Source organism: Mus musculus, chromosome Y (assembly GCF_000001635.26).
Source record: "Mus musculus strain C57BL/6J chromosome Y, GRCm38.p6 C57BL/6J".
Lineage (NCBI taxonomy): Eukaryota > Metazoa > Chordata > Mammalia > Rodentia > Muridae > Mus > Mus musculus.
Window position 1 is genome coordinate 59,374,402 of NC_000087.7, and position 18,812 is coordinate 59,393,213.

Consider the following 18,812-nt stretch of genomic DNA (forward strand, 5'->3'; position numbering starts at 1 on the left):
ACTGTTGGGGAATTGATAAAGGGTGTTTATTTCTGACAAGAAGCCCCTGAAGGATTACACCAATACAGTTGAAACAACCTTAGCACTTGTCAGAATGTGGTACCTGCCTTCTTTATGCTTCTCAGTGCAGCTTCATTTAGTGTGTTCATTTAGTCCTGGTCAGAACACACCACAGAGCAGAAACAAACATTCTTTTCAATTTTTACCACCTTCTATTTTTTCTTCTTTTTGTTGTGTATCTTGACAGACCCTTGCAAGCATTAATTTATTCTTAAATGAATTTGGAGCTTTTGAGTAATGTTCTCTTCCTACACCTTCCTTCTCTCTCCAGAAATGTGGAGATCTTTACATGACTCAGAGTATAAAATCATTGGCTACTCTTGCAGAGGGTCTGGAATTCAATTCCCAGTGATCATCCTGTGTGTCACAGCCACATGTAAGTTTTGTTCCAGGGGATCTGATACAAGCTAACTTAGGACCTCCATGTAGTCCAGGAATGTTCACATCCAAAAAATACACTCCTTCAGGTAAAAATGTTCATCCAATAAAAATAATGAAAAGTATGCTGTTTACCAATCGCCATGTAGAACTTGATTTCCAAATGAACACACATATTATGAAGAGCAGACTTTAAAGTATGCATGTAGGTCAACCATTGTGATATGTTTGGTACTTATTTTTTCTTTCTTTTCTGTTTTGCATCCCCTAGGACCTCGCATCCCTATGACTTGGAGGAAAGTAATCCAGAGTTCTTCCATAGTCTCTGCTTCAGTTTCTGCCTCTACTTACAAGCTCTGAATCAAGTTCTGTCCTGACTTTCCTAGGTCATGCAATTTACAAGCTGAGACTTGTAAACAGAAAGAAACCATTACCTCCTTTTGTAGTTTTGGGCCCCGATCTTTATCACATTGAAATCAAGACAGGCTTGCATACTTACACTTATGCTATCTGACTGTGTTTAAACTACTGGCTACAAACAGTTTGTTCAGAACAGTGGAGTGACGGTTGAATGCCAGACAGTTACCTAGCAATTGTTGCCCTATGAATTTGGGTTACATCTCTCATTATACTGAAGATTCAAATTCAATCAAATGGTTTTAGTACAAGGTAGAGAGGCAACTTAATGTTCATAGAAAACCAATTCCACAGTAGATCAATTCTAAAACTAAACTAACCTGAATGTTATCACAGCACTAATAAGTAGCAGTGGGACAATCAAAGGTATAGGAAGGTGCAGAGGCAGAGGTTCAGATACAGGCTGAGGAAGAGAATGTAGAGGCAGAAATAGAAGGAGAGGCAGAGTCACAGGGACAGTCATAGGAAGATTCAGAATTAGAGAATGAGTCAGAATTTGTGGTGTGCATGTACCTGGTGTGTGTCTTTGTAATTCTTGGACATTTTAGGAAGTTACATTAATTCAAGTCCTGAGAGGTGGGGTGATTGGTTATGACAAAGCTATCAGATTGCAACAAGTATACCAAGACATGGTTTCTGTCTAATTGGCCACGCAGACACAAGGAATACTTATAAAAGGAGAGATTCCAAGATAATGGCTTTCTTCCTACTGATAAGCCTGCCTCCCGGAGTCTCAGCATAAACGTTAATTATGATTCATTAGAAAAGAGCACACACAAGACTGCAGAATCTCAGCCAACGCTATTGAGAACACTTTTTTTTTTAATCACAAAGCACTCACACAACATTTTAAAAATCCTTTACTGGATTCATCTTCTAAGTATACACTATATGTTATATTTAGTGTATCATAAAATACTAAAGAGGAGTATCTACTTATGCACACTGAAAGTGTACTTCAAACAGAAAGCATTAATACTGTTACTCCATATATGAAACATGTTTATGAAGTAACACTAAGGGAGATTTACACACAATATTTGCATTTCATATGAGGTCCCCAGATGAAACTTAATTGCATCAAAACACATGGCACAGCATGGAACAGGTATGACTAATATTAAAATAGTAAACAGCTGAATGCAGGAAGTATGGAATACAGAGTTACGAAGATTGGTGGAATACTATATTTACATACAACAAACATTAGTGAAAAACTCCTGCTGCATTAACTTTGCACAAGATCGAGCGTCAAAGCTAGTACTTTTTGTCTGGTGTTTGGTGGTTGGTTACGCAAGTTGGTTGTGGTTTTTTCGTAGCCATAGTTAAAGAAGAAGCACTAGGAAAAAAAATTAGAATCAGAGATTTTCTAATTCCTCTCTCTACCCTTATTTCTGTCCTTTCTAGTGTTTTGGGGTATAAAAAGAAGAACCTAGAAAATATCAAACACAAGCTATAAAAGTGAATCTTCCTTGCCCTCCACCAGAAATCATCAACCGTGAAGAAATACACTTCATCTTCTTTATCATAAATTTTAAAGGACTCTCTTCAATAGCTTCTTGACAGGACTCTTTCTTTTTACTTGTGTGTATGTGTGTGTGTGTATGTGTGTGCCTTGCTGTGTATAATTCCTTCCTGTGTTGCTATCCATTCATGTTTGTGGATTTACTCACAACAAAGCAGATACAGTGCATTGGATTATCTTTTGCCTTTTTTGCTTGTTTGTTTGTTTGTTTTTGTTTGGTTTTGTTTTGTTTTTTCTTTTCTTGTGGTAGGGAGTGCATCTATGCTTTTTGTTGGGAGCTATTACTGCAACGCGATTGTCTTGATCTCTGAATTGGGTCTCACCCCCCCCTCCGTTAAGAAAAGAGGGTCAAAAGCAGGCCACAGACATGCTGCTCCAAGAACAACTACAGATTGTTCCAACCCTAAGTCAGTGCTGGATGTCCTGACCTCAAGATGTACCCTGATAACACCAGTTTCCTGCTTCCACCAGTAGTCGCCAAAAGAAAAATTTCCGCTGCCCCTTCCTTCCTGCTGAGAAGTACTTCCTCTCCCCCCCTACCTCACTGCCCCATCCCTCTTGCTGAGGTGCATTGCTTCTGCCCCATTCCTCCTGCTGAAAGGCACTTCCCTTTTTGCTTGTGCATTTAAACCTTGGTCATGGTTAATACATTGGGGTCCTGATATAATTCAGAACGTTTCCATATCTTTTTTTCGCACAATACCCTAATCCCTCTCTACCCCCCATGTATTTCTTAGGAGAAAGTCCTCTCGAGACCCTCGAATAACTGGACCTGCTGGACGGGTCAGCTTTTGAAGTTCCAAATCAAATTGAGTGACAAATCTACCTTAGACAGGGTTTTGAATACTTTAACAGAAAGTATTTCTCTCTTTATTACTAAGAAATTATAATCTTGTTTTTCTTGTACTCATGAACTGTTACAGAACATTTAGTTCCATTTCTACCAATTTTATGCAGACACTAAGCAATGCCAACCCATTGCTGATATTTTTTATTGATAATGCAATTTGATCAATACATGAGTTCTTGTTTCTGCCTTGTGTCAGATTGTGTTTTCTTGAAGACTTGTATCTTATGGGCTATAACAAAAACTTGGAATGCTTGTAATGTACAGTTGAGGAAGGTGGTCTGGAGACTCGGGGGTATTTCTGTGTATAGAATGAATGCCAAGTGCCTGGTGTTCTATCAGGGAAATGTTGCACCTTAGGCTACAGGCTCATCGTTTGTCCTCATACATTTGGGGACAATATTTTTTAGTACCACAGAGCAAACATTACAGGTACTTACTTTTTAAACTGTCAGTAATCTCTATATCTGAAATTTGGGTTTTGGAACACACTGTTCTCTCAAAGCTAGTCAGAAAATACTTAGCCATATGAGCCCAATCCTTGCTTTTTATCCTGAGAGTGGAGGAAAACTGGTTTTTCCTGTAAGGGTTTTGCAATTCGAGATTCTGGTGTCAGCAGAGCTTACATGACCCCTATTGAGGTTGATCATTTGTAATAGCAAGGGAAAGGTGGGAGGATCAGTACCCTGATGGCTCAAAATAAGTCTAGAATACACTGCATTCTTCCCCTTGTGGGTGCCATCCCTGTCACATTTTGAAGAGAAACATTGCTCCTCCAGGAAGCTGGAGGAAATTGGCCTGTATTCCTTTGGATGCTGTTAGACCCAGCCTCCAGGTTTGGACTGACTATCATTAAGGCCCCTGACCCTGCTGCTCTCACAGTTCTCCACAAAACAAGAGACTCTCTTTAGCTTTTGTGCTGAGTGATGTCAGCGCTGCTTCTCATATACTGATTAACTAGGCTATTTGGGTCTTAGAAGAATGTCTTTTTCTCAACTATCTATTTACCAGGTAAACTGTCAGTGAGAATGGTGAGACATATATTCTTGGCAAGGTTACCATAATTAAGGGCAGGGAATATGAAGATAAGGCAGACTTTTTAATATATTCCCAAAGTCTAGCTTTAATTGACACTCTAATGACTGGCACAAGAAACATGAGATTGTAGGTTGACTTCAAAGTGTAACATATGAGGTCCATATAGAAAATCAGGAGATGACTCTTGAGAACAGCACTGGGCTTTAAAAAATTTGTTCCACCATTTCTTTCCACTATGTCACCATCTTAATAAGTATGTTGTGAAGGCAGGAGATGGTGTAAGAGTGTTCTCATCAGCATCTAGCTCCCCATGGATGCTTGTACACTCTATCACTTCAAGATATCTGTGGCACAGTGGTACCTGATTAACAAAGAAGCCTTTGTAGTGCCACAGAGCAGCAAATAGTGGCCTAGGAGCAGGAAGTAGGAAGGTTGACCATGGCCCTCCTTTCAGGATTTACACTATAAAGCCGAGACTCACTGTAAAAACACACGTGTTTCAGACATTTATCTCATGGAATGTACAGAGAATATCTCTGTCGATTGGTGTGATGGATTTAGACATGACTGAAAATGCTTTTATGTTAATCTGAGTGTGCTAGTAATCTTATGCCAACTTGTGAAAAACCTAGAGTCACCTATGAAGAGGAAACATCAAATAGGATCTCCCTACATTAGATGGGTCTATAGGCATGTTTTTTGGATTAAATAAAAGTATATATTAATTTAATTTTTTCATGTAATATGGGTTGAACAAATTCTTTCCCTACTTTATATCCCTACCATTCAACTCAGAGACACTGTGAAACTTATAGAAGTCATGGGCCAAATGGATTTAACAGATACATGTGGAACATCTCTCCCTAAAACAAGAACACACATGGTATGCACTCACTGTTATGTGGATATTAGACAAAGAACACAGAATACCCATGATATTATACAGTAAATATCTGCACCGAAGCAGTACCCATACTGTATTCATATCATCACGAATCAGTATGCACAGTTCTCAGTACTGTGCATCTCCTAAAGGAGAATTGCCAACCTCAGATTTAGCAAGGCCTCAACAAGAATTATATCACTGGTAACACCACAATTCGTGGCTTTTAGGCTATATTAGGAGCTGGAGGTCATCCTCCTCATCTCTGTTATTCCCACAGCCTGAGGAAATTAGGGGAGCATGCAGTAACAGCAAGGGTGGAAAACCAGAGACCAGCAAAGGGACTAAGACCGTCTATCAGAATAAAAACCAATCTCTTCTAATATTTGAAATATCTGCCTTTCTAGCCCTTCTAATAAACCTATTTCTCTAATCAGACCTAAAGCCAAAATGCATGGTAGAATGTCTTTAGAATGAAAATAGCAGTTGCCACCTTAAGCCTTTGTTTGCAGGGATGCACTCCCACTGCAGTCTGATTGGAGGATGTTGATTGACCTGCTTGAGAAAAAGAGATCCATCCAATGAGAAAGTAGCAATGCAAAGCTTCTTTTGGGGAAGTCCAGGTACTTTATTCAGTTGCAAATTGCAAAGCTCTGAGAGTAGCAAGAAAACAGATTTTCTGGGAGGCTGAGTCCCCAACTAAATTCTATGCAAAAGAGGAATTTTAGTTCTCAGAGTGATACTTATAAGAAGATTCAGGATCTGTGTTCAGCAAACAAATTAATCTCTTGGGCAGCCTCTGTACTCCATCTTCTCATGAAAAAACACAAACCGAGCCCCTTCCCCAGATTATAATCGGATCTGGACCCTTCCATTCCTTAGTTAGTGGGTCCTTTCATTTTATCAATGCATATGAATTAGTAGTAACTGGATGCCAGTGGTGATCTACTGCAGACTGACCTTTAATATCAGTTTGCAAAAAAAATTAGTTCAAATAAAGTAAAGGCAAGATGTGCCTTTGGTGACCTTGGGCGATATAACTGCCACTGTTTTGTCATAAAAGGCCAATTCTTTAAGGTGTGATGAGCACATTGAACTATTTCGTTTGCCATGGGCTTATAAGGAATTCAAGTTTTATATTTGATTCCAAATTCCTTACAGAATGAAATAAAATATTTACTAGAATAGGATGGCCCATTATCTGTTTTGATATGTTTAGGCAATCCTATTGCATTAAATGCTTGTGGGCAATGATCAATTACATTTTTAGAAACCTCTCCTTTATGCAGAGAAGCAGAAAAAAGCAAAAAGAAATCCTGAACAAGTATCGATACAAACATGTTCATATTTTAGTTTTCCAAATTCTGCATAATGGGTTATATCCATTTGCCAAATATGTTTAGACATAAGGCCTCTAGAATTGACTTATAAATTTGGCACTGGATATAATGAAATATATTTAGGACATTGCTTTACAATCATTTCGCTTGTTCCTTAGTGATCTTATGTCTTGTGTGTGTGTGTGTGTGTGGTGGTGTGTGTGTGGTGTGTGTGTTTGTGGGTATGTTATTAAAATAAAAGTTTAAAAAAGCTTTGAAATTTTGTAAGAAGAAAAGCTGAGAAAACTGTGCTGAGAAAGCAATCCAATAAGCCGCCTTTCTCCATGTACCCTGCCTATACTCCTACATGTGTCCTGTCTTGATTTCACTCAGTGATGGAGTGCAATGTAGAAATATAAGACAAACTAAGCCTTTTTTTAAAGGGAAGGGAGGAGATGGTTGGTGGGATAGGGATTTGTTGAATGGAAAATGGGAAGGGAACTATCATTTAAAATGTAAATAAATCCCAAAATTAATGAAAGAAAATATAAGTCCTGTGCAGAAATCCAAAGTGACAACATGAAACTGCTCACCTACAATCTCCTAAGCTCAAATGTGTAGGGCTTGGGCATGCATGACTTCCATCTGTGCCTGCAGGCCACTGAAATCTGCATCAACTATGTGGAGATCTACCCTGACTTCCTGGCACAGATGCTCCCCAAAATGAAGTGGGAAGTGATTGTGCTGAGAGCAGACTCCTCAATATTGGCTGAGGTACTTAAAGATCCAACTGAAAGCTATTAACAGGATGAAACGTTTTTGAGGAAGATGTACGCACATGTGGCTTGAGAATTGGATGGTACCCTGCAATGCTCAGAATCTGGACATCTCTTCCCTATAAGCTGCAGGATCCCCAATATGGTGTTGAATGATGAGGATACAGAGATATAAACTTGCTAGCCACCACACTGTGAGGTGGGAATGGGTGCACAGGTGAAGGAACACCCTCGTGGAAGAAGGGGGACAGGGGATGTGATAGCGGGTTTATGGAGGAGTGGGAAACTGGGAAAGAATACAACATTTGAAATGTAAGTTAAAATATATGTAATTAAAAAAAAAAGACCAACCATATAATTCAAATGAGGGGCTCATCGCTGCCACCGAATATGGAGCAAATGATGGCCTAGTTGGACACAGTGAGAAGAGGGGATCCTGGTTCTGAGAGACTCTATACCCCAGTGTAAGGGAATGGCAGAACAGGGAAGCAGGAGTGCTTAGGTTGGTCAGTAGGGGGAGGAGGGGCATGTTAATGGGTTTTTAGAGGGGAAACATGAAATGGGATAACATTTAAAATGTAAATATAGAAAATATCTAATAAAATAAAATAATAAAATAAACAACCTTGGGAACAATAAGTTAATAGCAGAATAAAAAAAAATCAAAGAAGCTGGGTGTGGTGTTGCAAGCCTTTATTCCCTTGACTTGGTAGGCAGAGGCAGGCAAATTTATGAGTTCAAGGCCAACCAGGTCTTCAGAATGAGTTCTACAACAGCCAGGACTACACAGAGAAAACCTGCCTCGAAAAAATAAAAAAATTAAAGAGAAAGAAAGAAAGAAAGAAAGAAAGAAAGAAAGAAAGAAAGAAAGAAAGAAAGAAAGAAAGAAAGAAAGAAAGAAAGAAAGAAAGAAAGAGCAAAGCACCAAAGCACTCATGTGCATGCAGAATAGCACTGGTTCTAAAGACAGCCCTGTCCAAATGATACAACAGCACATGTTTTCACAAAATGGATTCTGAACATGTCCTCAGATTGGTCCTTTGACTATACTATCTAGGTTATTCCCCTCATGGTCACAAGAAACAAAAGGAAGTAACATAATAGTCTGAAGCAGATATCAGACTGATGCCAAGACGAGCCTATGACTCCATCATGTTTTCTGTTTTCAAGCATCCAGAGAGTGGTTCTCAACCTTTCTAATGCTACAGTTCCTTCATATATATTCTTCCTCATGCTTGGTGAGCCCCTACATAAAATTATTTTTTCCTACTTCATAACTGTAATTTCCTAGTGTTATAAATCCTAACATACATACCTGACATAAAGATAATCTTAGACAACTCCCATGAAAGTGTCACAAGTACTTACAACTTGTAGGTTGCCATTCACAGTGCCAGGCAATACTAGTAAGACTAGCCAGCTCCTTGATATTTACACTTTCTGCCTTCCAGAACTGTACTAAGATAGATGTGGTCTATTTAAGTTGTTTAATCATGTGATCATCTGTAAAACTACTTGGAAACACATACCCAAGTGGATGATGGAGTCTATTTTTCCTGTCTTGGAATCTTGGCAGGGATGAGTCAGCTCTAATGAAATAGATGAGAAAGGTTACTGGATGAATTCCTATTCAAACTCATTGGAAACTACAGCAAATCTGTTTTGTCTGCATGAAGAATGGATGAGGATTTGTGCTCCATTATAAAGGTCAATAAATTGACTAATTTGATTCCTGCCTGTATATTTGTGTGCGCTTTGTACTTTTTTCTGCTTTGTGTTGTGTTCTGTGTTCTTGATTATTAACTCTAGGGTCCTTACCATACTTGCAAAATGAAACTTTTCTCACTTGGAAAAGCTTTCATTTTTGTCCTCTGTATACAATACGATTCTTTAAAAAAATCAGTTTTTGAACCTTTGTACTAATAGTAAGATCAAAATTTCTGGGAAGACACTTTTCATTGAAAATACAGCTTTTCATTCAATAGATTCAGATTACTGTCCCCCCAAATCCTTCTACAATCTCTCCACTTCTTGACCCACCCAAATTCACACTTTTTCTTTCTCCCTTTATTAAAATACAAACATGCATCTAAATAATAATGATACTATTAATGATACTAATAACAATAATAATGAAGATTAAGATACAAAATAAACAAATGAACCAGAACAGAACAAAGCAAACATAATAAAAAGAGGCAAAGAAAAAACACAAGAAATATACATGTAGACACAGAGACATATACATTCACAAACACTCAGAAATCTCATAAAAACAAAAAAAACTGCAAATCATAATATATAAACAAAGGACCCTTAAGGTATTCTTTAAAGAACCCTGCCAATACCTTATTATATAAAGGACCTCCAAGATTGTTATCCAATTCGGTTTTCATTTGCCAGGCAAGGCTGAACTAGAGACTTAGATTTAAGCAAGGTTTGCATACCCAGTGATACCCTAGTGGAAATTCGAATATTTTCCTTTCCAAGCTACAAACTAGAAATAACTTCTGAGATAAAGATAGTGGCATGCATGCCCTTCCCTCTCATTGCTTGGGCTCTTTCTATCTCAGACCTTGCAGGCGCTGTGCATGCAGATACTGCTACAGACACTTTTAGTTCAATGCAACTCATATTAGAAGGCCTTGGGTGAGAGTTTTAACCACTTCGACCTATGGGAGTGATAGGATGATAAGAAATATCAATGGCTCATTTAAACTTTGATTGCTTCATTTTCTATACTCATGCTGGTTTGCAGCATGACCACCTTCATAGTCTCTGTGAGTTTTGACATGATGAATGAACAGGCATTCTTCAGAGGATGTAAAGAATTAAAGCTCAAGAAATGTATGAGGTGGCCCACTAGCCACTCAAGTAAGGTTACTAGCCACTCAAGACCGCATGCCTGAACTTCATCTCTGAAATAATATACATGGTAGAAGAAGAGGATTGGCTCTTCCACACTGTCCTGCAATCTCTACACATGTGCAGTGGTTTGTGCACAGTTACACACATCTGTACTTAAGCAAACAATTGTACCCATAATGTAAGTACATTAAAATGTATAAAATCATATAAAAACAAGCAGACCTCCTACTGGAAGTTTCAGAGAGACTACATTTATAGGATTTGGAGCTTGTTTGTTTCCTACAAACCTCCCATGCAGATGGGAGGTTTTACATCTACTTTCCCACAAGTAAGTCTTCACTTGAAGCACTTGCCTGGGATTCCTGTAGAGTTGGTTTTTCTCACCACATATGAAGAAACGTCTGTGTATTCTGAGTGCCCTAGATGTTGCTGAATTGAAAAATGTACATGTAACACAGACTTCCCATAATTGCTGAAGGCAGGCCCTCCTTTCTTTCTTTTACTGTAGAAGTATCTTTTCCATTTTGTAAACAACAGACAGTAGTAGTTTCCTTCCTAATACAAATGTCTCTGGTTTAGTTAAATAGATTTATTAGCTTCAAATCAGACAATACCATGAAAGTTCATTTTCAGAAGGGTTAAGTGGAATTGAATTTGTGTTGTGTATTACTAACTGAGAGGCCAATTTATAACCACAGAGCACTTTGAGGTGAGTGGAAAAAAAATTTACAATTATAAAATGCATAAAATTCCTTACCAAATTTTTATCAAACTTGCTTTATACGTAAGATCAACCAAAAATTAACAGACAACTACCAAACAGTTAAAGCATAACAATGCCAATAAATTAAAAGAAAATGCTTATTTAGAAGTGGGAAAAGATAAGCTTTTATCGAATCTGCTTAATTGTATAAGAAAGAGAAACATCACTTTTCTTCACATGCTCAGAATTTAAGAGGGGGAAACAATTCCACGCGATAATCCAGTTCTATGTACACAAAATTAAGCAAGATCCTCATAATTAATGTGTGAGTACACAATGCCTGACTCAAATTCTATCAAAGACGCTAAAGTCCTGTTAATGCAGGCTCATCAGTCTCACTGTATTTATTATTATTATTATTATTATTATTATTATTATTATTATTATTATTATTATTATTTATTAATTGCTGTTGTTGGTTTTTTGTTGTAATTAAATAATTTAAATTTAAAGTTTATTAAATTTCAGTAGGTGATATTCAAGAAATGTATAAAACTTTTCATATTGACCAGGGACAAATGACTCTGCACTAAAAAACTAGATCTCATTACCCATATTATTATCTGGTAACAGTGTGCACAAGCAGACCTGAGACCTAACAAAGTTGTCCTTTAGTTCCTCATTTTGCTCACATCAGCATATGTAAACCATTGCCAAGTTCAGAGGCTAAGAATCTGCATAGTATATTTCACAGACCAAGTCCTCATCGATGACAGAAACTGTGGCTATGTACTCTGTTTATACTTTATTCCTCACGATGAAGGAACAGGAGAAAGCAAGAAACTGATGCTCTAAAGGGCTTACCAAGAAACTTCCCTGGACAATATTGGTATGAATTAGTAGAATTTGATTAAAAGAACACTTTGTCCACCAGGCTTGGAAGATGTAGAAAATGTAAAACTATTAAAGAGAAAAATGTAAAGCTGTACTTGTAATATAGTTAACAAAACACCCATGGAAGGAGTTACAGAGACAAAATTTGGAGCTGTGACGAAAAGATGGAGCATCTAGTGATTGCCATATCCAGGGATACATCCCATAATCAGCTTCCAAACGCTGACACTACTGCATACACTAGCAAGATTTTGCTGAAAGGACACAGATATAGCTGTCTCTTGTGAGACTATGCCGAGGCCTAGCAAACACAGAAGTGGATGCTCACAGTTACCTATTGGACTGGGTCACACGGCCCCCAATGCAGGAGCTAGAGAAAGTACCCAAGGAGCTAAAGGGAACTGTAACCCTATAGGTGGAACAACAATATGAACTAACCAGTACCCCGGAGCTCTTGACTCTAGCTGCATATGTATCAAAAGATGGCCTAGTCAGCCATCACTGGAAAGAGAGGCCCTTTGGACTTGCAAACTTTATATGCTCCAGTACAGGGAAACGCCAGGGCCAAAAAGGGGGAGTGGGTGGGTAGGGGATTGGGGGGATGGGTATGGGCGACTTTTGGGATAGCATTGGAAATGTAAACGAGGAAAATACCTAATTAAAAAAAAAGAGAGATAAAAAAGAGTTTATGGTTAATGAGGGTACATTTTTGTTAAGATTGGTTCACATAGCCTGTCTTCCACTTAGCTCTATTTCCATAGCCAATGGGATGAAATTCTGCCAGGCCTGTCTATCATCAATATGAGTGGATGTGCAACTACAATAGCCAAAACTAGGAGTTATCATGGAAGAACTCTTTTCTAAAGAAAAATTGAGGAAGAGTGGATTGGGGTAGCAAGAGTGGAGGAGAATTCAGGGAGCAGAGAAGAGAAGGAATACTGGTTTTGGGATGTTGATTGATTAAATAATTTAAAAAATCAGCTCCAGGACAGATTATTTTCTGGTGTTAGAGAAAACTCATCTCAACAATTATTTTTAAGGAGAATTTTATTCTCTGTGATCCTAGAGTGAATTCGTATTGGTGTGTGTGTCTGTGTCGGTGTGTCTCGGTGTGTGAACCTACCATGTTGCTTAAAGTATCTAGCACAATATAATTTGTCTTTCATGAACTCACAAGCCAGGATTCACTTCTCTGACTCCATGGCCATCTTAAGAAGAATCCTCCTGGCCAAGCAGTTGTTATTTCAACATAAACCTGGGATTCAATCTACCTTGCTTCTAATTGGGACCAAAAGTATAAGCCACATGTGTTTCTCTGCCAGACTACTAGTGGATGAGACCCTCGAGTATCCCAGATGCATACCATGTTGGAGAGGGTACATAAGCTCCCATGCACTGACCTTATCAATAAATTAAATGCTCAAACGTTTCTATAGAGAAAACTGCTATACTCATTTAAAATTAAGAAATCACAAATTGTACAACCCTTTAGGCACAGGAGTAGTATTCAATCATTTAAAAAGTCCAGTGTGTGTAATAAAAGCCAAAATAATCAAAGTCACTTTACTGCTCTCTTTTACTTCCAGAGAGATGGATAACTAGTATGGACAGTGAGATCTGTAAGTGGACTTCAAATGCTTACAAGTTTCTAAGGTTTGTGTTGGCTTTCAGGTCTTCTTGTGTTCCCCAAGCTTCCTTGAAAATAGACAATGTCAAGGGAGAAACTGAGGTGACAACTACCTTGCTTACACTGAAGGAAGACACAATCTTATCATGTTGTTCATAAATTTACCTGAATCTTTGTTTTGGTATTCTATGGCGGTCAACATTATAGCCACTGAAACTATGCCATGAATATTAATTCTTTCTGACTTCAAGAGCCCTAATAGCATTTTACATCTCTTCTGAGATAAGTGAAGATTTAAATCATAGTCCATGGTACCTGAAACCAGAGTATAGTGTCTAAGAAAACATTGCTGTGAACACAGATGTCAAACAAAAACATAGGTATGGATACAAATGTCAAAGAAATACTCATTTCTTTTATTACTAATACAAAAAAAGTGTGTGGATAACACAGATAATGAAAGACAGTGGGAAGCAACATAGAATTCTATTGTATCTTTTTTTATGATATGAAACATAACTCTCCCAAATTTTCTAGATTTTAAACCTTCTTTACATTCTGTCCCTGCAATATGCTAATTTTCCTTAGCTTGGCAATTCTGTCTGAGTTTTCTGACTAAGTACATTCTGGTGTCTGAGAAGCCTTGATCGTCTGTTAAACATTTTCTCACACAGGTTACATGTATAGGGATGGTCAGCAATGTGGGTCAGCTGGTGCTTAATGAGGTGAAATATTTGAAGGAATGGTCTCTCACATTCAATACAGTTAAACAGGATTCTCTCCTGTATAAAATCATTGATGTTCAACTAAATTTGTATTATGATTAAAGGTTTTCTGGCACCAGGGACACTGATGTAGTTTTATTTCTTAGTGAGTCAGATAATGTATTTTAAAATCTGAACGGTGTTTTTCTGCGTGTGAGGGTGCATGTGTGTGTGTGTGTGTGTGTGTGTGTGTGTGTGTGTGTGTGTGTGTGATATGTATTCAAGGTCCAAAGAGACCAGAAGACTTAGAGACACAAGTAGGTTTTTATTCTTGGTTTTTTGTTCTTTTGTTTTGTTTTGTTTTGTTTTGTTTTCTAGACAAAGTTTGTTTGTTTACGCCTGGCTTTCCAAAAACTCACTCTGTAGACCAAGGTGGCCTCAAACTCAGAAATTCGCCTGCCTATGCCCCCAGCCCACAAATGATGGGATTGAAGACCTTTTCCCACACTACCTGACATTAGACAGTTTTTTTGTTAAACTATATTTGGTGTTATAAACAGAACGGGAAGTTTAACATGTACTGTTTAAGAATTGAGCCATCTCTTTCTTCACAATGCAAAAAATAACAAGAATGAATTAAGTAGAAAAATATTGTGTAATAGATATGAGGGCTTATTTATAATTGTTTAAGAGTTAAATAATAACAACAAAAAGTCAAAAAGCTCAGTATGGACATATGTATACAAGTTGCCAAGTAACTTTTAACAAAACACACAAGCAATTCAATGAAGGAAGGCTATAAATGTCAATAAATGATGGGGAGCCAATTGGACAATGTGATGAGTGTTCTTGGGTTTGAACTTTACTGCATCAAAAATTAATTAAAATCCAACTGACTGGGCAAGACGTTAATGGATTTTTTCTTAATAATTTGAAATGGCAAGATCCATTTTGAATCTGAATCTTTCAAGTGGGAAAAGTCACCTTAAACCTGGCACACACTTATATAAATATTCTGCAAACTATATGAAAGACGTGGAAGAAGAGAGTTTGTTTTCTTTGCCTGTTTGCCCTCATTGGGAAGCCCATTCCTTCACTGTCAATACAGGCCATTTTCAGTATTCCATAATACACTGGAGACTACCTGTGACAATCCACCTCATTGACTGAATAACTATTAGGTTCTTAGAATATCAGTTGGTAGACAGCTATTGTTAGATCACACCCTGTAATTCACTTTAAAGTATATTTAAAGTATATTTAAAGTATATTATTTAACAAAATATTATAAATGATAAAATATATTACATATAAAATAAATTATATATAATACATACACCATAGTTTTATAAAATTATGCATATATATAATTTGTGCTGTATGTTTTGTTTCACCTGAGAGCAGTGACACATAATAGGTAAAAGAGTCAGCCTCAAACTCAATCTCAACTTCATACTGTATGTAAAATAATTCACAAGGGCATGTAAGAACAAATTAAAAGATTTAGGAAAATTGGAGTATATGTATGATTAAGAGAGTTAAGAGTTCTAGATTTCATGGAAGAAATATTCATTCTAAGAGAAATAATTGATCCTCACTAAAATTAAGAACTTTCACGCTGAGCTGGATGGTGGTGGTGCATGTTTTAAACCCAGAACTTGGGAGGCAAAGGCAGGTGAGTTTGTGGTAAAACTGTTGTACAGATTGATCTTGAGGACAGCCAAGGTTATGCAGAGAAATTGTATCTTAAAAAAACAAAGAAAACAAACAACCCCAAAACAAAAAATAACATAGAAAATTTTTTTTTCTGTAGCCATTCCTGATTCAACAGTGAAGAAGCAATCTAAATCAATTATAACCCAAAAGGTAATATCTCCCAGAGTGTATTTTTCACCGTTACAGTCCAGGTTACACAATGTATACACAAAGGAAAGGAGTTATAGTTAACCAGTTAAACTAGTCAGGTGGTTAGCTTGTAGATGACCAGCATTACAACACTGTAGAGTGTCTTCTTCAATGGGTTAGCATAGCCCATTCTTCCTCAGATAAATGCATTTGTATATCGTCAAATATTAACATTCCTGAAGAAGAGAAAGGACTTGAATTTAATACTGAGGCAGAAGCAGTTGTTGTACCTGTCTGTGAATCATGGCAGGCTGCATAGTGAGGAAATTATCAGTAACGAATTTAGGTGGAGAAACTGGGATAACCAGAGGTAGGCAAGTGGACCAGATAATTGGTTGTAAAATATCCAGTTTCCACTCTGATCCTGACAAGTCTAGTCGCCTGGAGATCAGTAAGGTTGAATGTACCAAAGAACACTAGTGGTCTTAGCAGCAGGAAAAATCTAAAATGAGACTGCCTGAATTCAAAAGGGAAATGTTAAAATAAAATAAAACAATAACAAAAAGCAATCTGACTTTCTCCAGCCCCTCTATGGTCCAGTAGCCTCCATGGCTATTTAACACCAACAAACCACTAGTAAACACTAGTGTTGGGCAGATTTGTGTGTTGCTATAAAGCTGCCTTGATCATTTGCTTTCTTGGGTGTTATCCTTCATGAAGTTATTTCTCTCTTTTCCTTCTCTGTAAAATATATAAGACTAAACTTAAAAGCATTTTCTGAAGTGATACATGAGTCCCATCCTCTCCATATAAGATCTGGTTACCATGAGTCAGCCAAAATAAACTCTGCCTGACATTCTTAGGTTGGATTCTGAAAGAGGTGGTTTCTGTTGTCACTGGGGTGTCACTTAGTTCCCCATTCACTAGCAGCACCTAGAACATGGCACTAGGGTACAAAGGCCAGTGGAAGTCCTCCTCTCTCAACTCATGGATGTATTTTCATAAAAAAGATATTAATCTCAGCATCTATTCCACCTCTAGAGAACATGAATGCCAGCCTAGGCTCCTATACCTAACAAAACTCTCAATCACCATAGACGGAGAAAACAATATATACAACGACAAAGCCAATTTTACACATAATATTTCCTTAAATCCAGCCCTACAAAGAATAATAGGTGGAAAACAACAACACAAGGAGTGAAACTACACCATAGAAGAAACAAGAAAGTAATCTTACAACAAATCCACAAAAACATGCTTCCACCTCTAAGAATAAAACTAATAGAAAGTAACAATCACTTTACCTTAATATCTATTAATATGAAAATTAATATTATGATCATAACCTAATTGAATGAAATTCAAAAATATGAGGAATTAGAAATTGTCCGTTTTTCATTATGTTGTTCCTAATTTGGTAAATAGGATTAATAAGTACAATATTGTATAATCCATATAGTCTTTCTTCTTGTTTGTACATAACACTGTATTGCTGTGTGCCACATAATGGTCTTGAAAACATGCTTCCCCTATCTCAGCGTCTGTATTAGTAGGATTGTTTATTTGATATTTTTACACTATACTATGGTTTTCAAAACAGCTTAAATTTTTCAAAACTCTTTATAAACCAAAATAAATGTAGACAATTAATTTGGGAGGTGGCTTATAAGAGAACAGCAAAGAGTGAGACTAAAGGGTTTGCTTGATATTTATTATTATTGTATAAATTCTGAAGAGGACTTTATAAGTTACTATTATTCTGAGATGAATGCTTTTGAAAAAAAATCACATCCAATGAAACTATCATCAACTAACTTCTGTGACACTCTCCAAGCAGAACAATTCTTCATTGAAACAGTTGATCAATGACTTCATGGATAGACCATCTTAATAAACACCCATTCCTTAAGTGAATGTACCCTGTTACCTGTGGCCTGAGAATGACAACAATCACTCAAATCAAATAGCTTTGAACATAGCAGGAAATTAGTATCCAAAAATCATGCCTATAGTTCATTCCTTGCCACAGCAGATATGTCAACTCTACCCTTAGTACTATGAAGGTAAAATACTTTGGTGATGTGAGGGACATTCAAGTACAGCCTTATTACAATGAAATCCAGTGTCCATAAACTGTTCTTCTTTTTTTCTTTTTTTTTGTATCACAGTAAGCCAAGATTTTTTTTTAATTTTACAATTATTATATACTTTCTTTGTTTACATTCCAAAAGTCCCCTCCCGCCTCCCCCCTTACCTCTCCTTGATCCCCAACATACCTATTCCCACCTCCAGGCCCTAGCAGTACCCTGAGCTGAGGCATATAACCTTCACAAAACCATAGGCCTCTCCCCCCACAGATGGCCTACCAGGCCATCCCCTGCTACACATTCAACTAGAGACATGAGCTCTGGAGGTATGGGTTAGTTAATATTGTTGTTCTTATTTAGGGTTTCAAACCATCTCAGTTCTTAGGGAACTTTCTCTAGCTCCTCCATTGGGAGTCCTGTGTTCCATCCAATAGATGATTGTGAGCATCCACTTCTGTATTTGCCAGTCACTGGACTATCCTCACACAAGACAACTTCAGGGTCCTGTTAGCATAATCTGTAAGTCAAGAATTTTAAGATCTACTAAAAACAAAACAAAACAAAACAAACAAACAAACAACAAACAAACCTAAAGACTATTTATGTTCACCAAAAAAACTAATAGTGATATATTATTTTAATATATCATACAGTTAATATATTTGGAGTTATTTAAAATTTATGAGAAAAAAGTATTTTCAGTATTGCTGCAGACAAATATATAAATAAGACTATTCAATTGATTGTTGTTTTCTATCAAACAACATTTTTAATATTCATTTTTATTGTTACAATATTTTATAAATATTAAGGAACATGATAAAAAATGGAAGGTTTG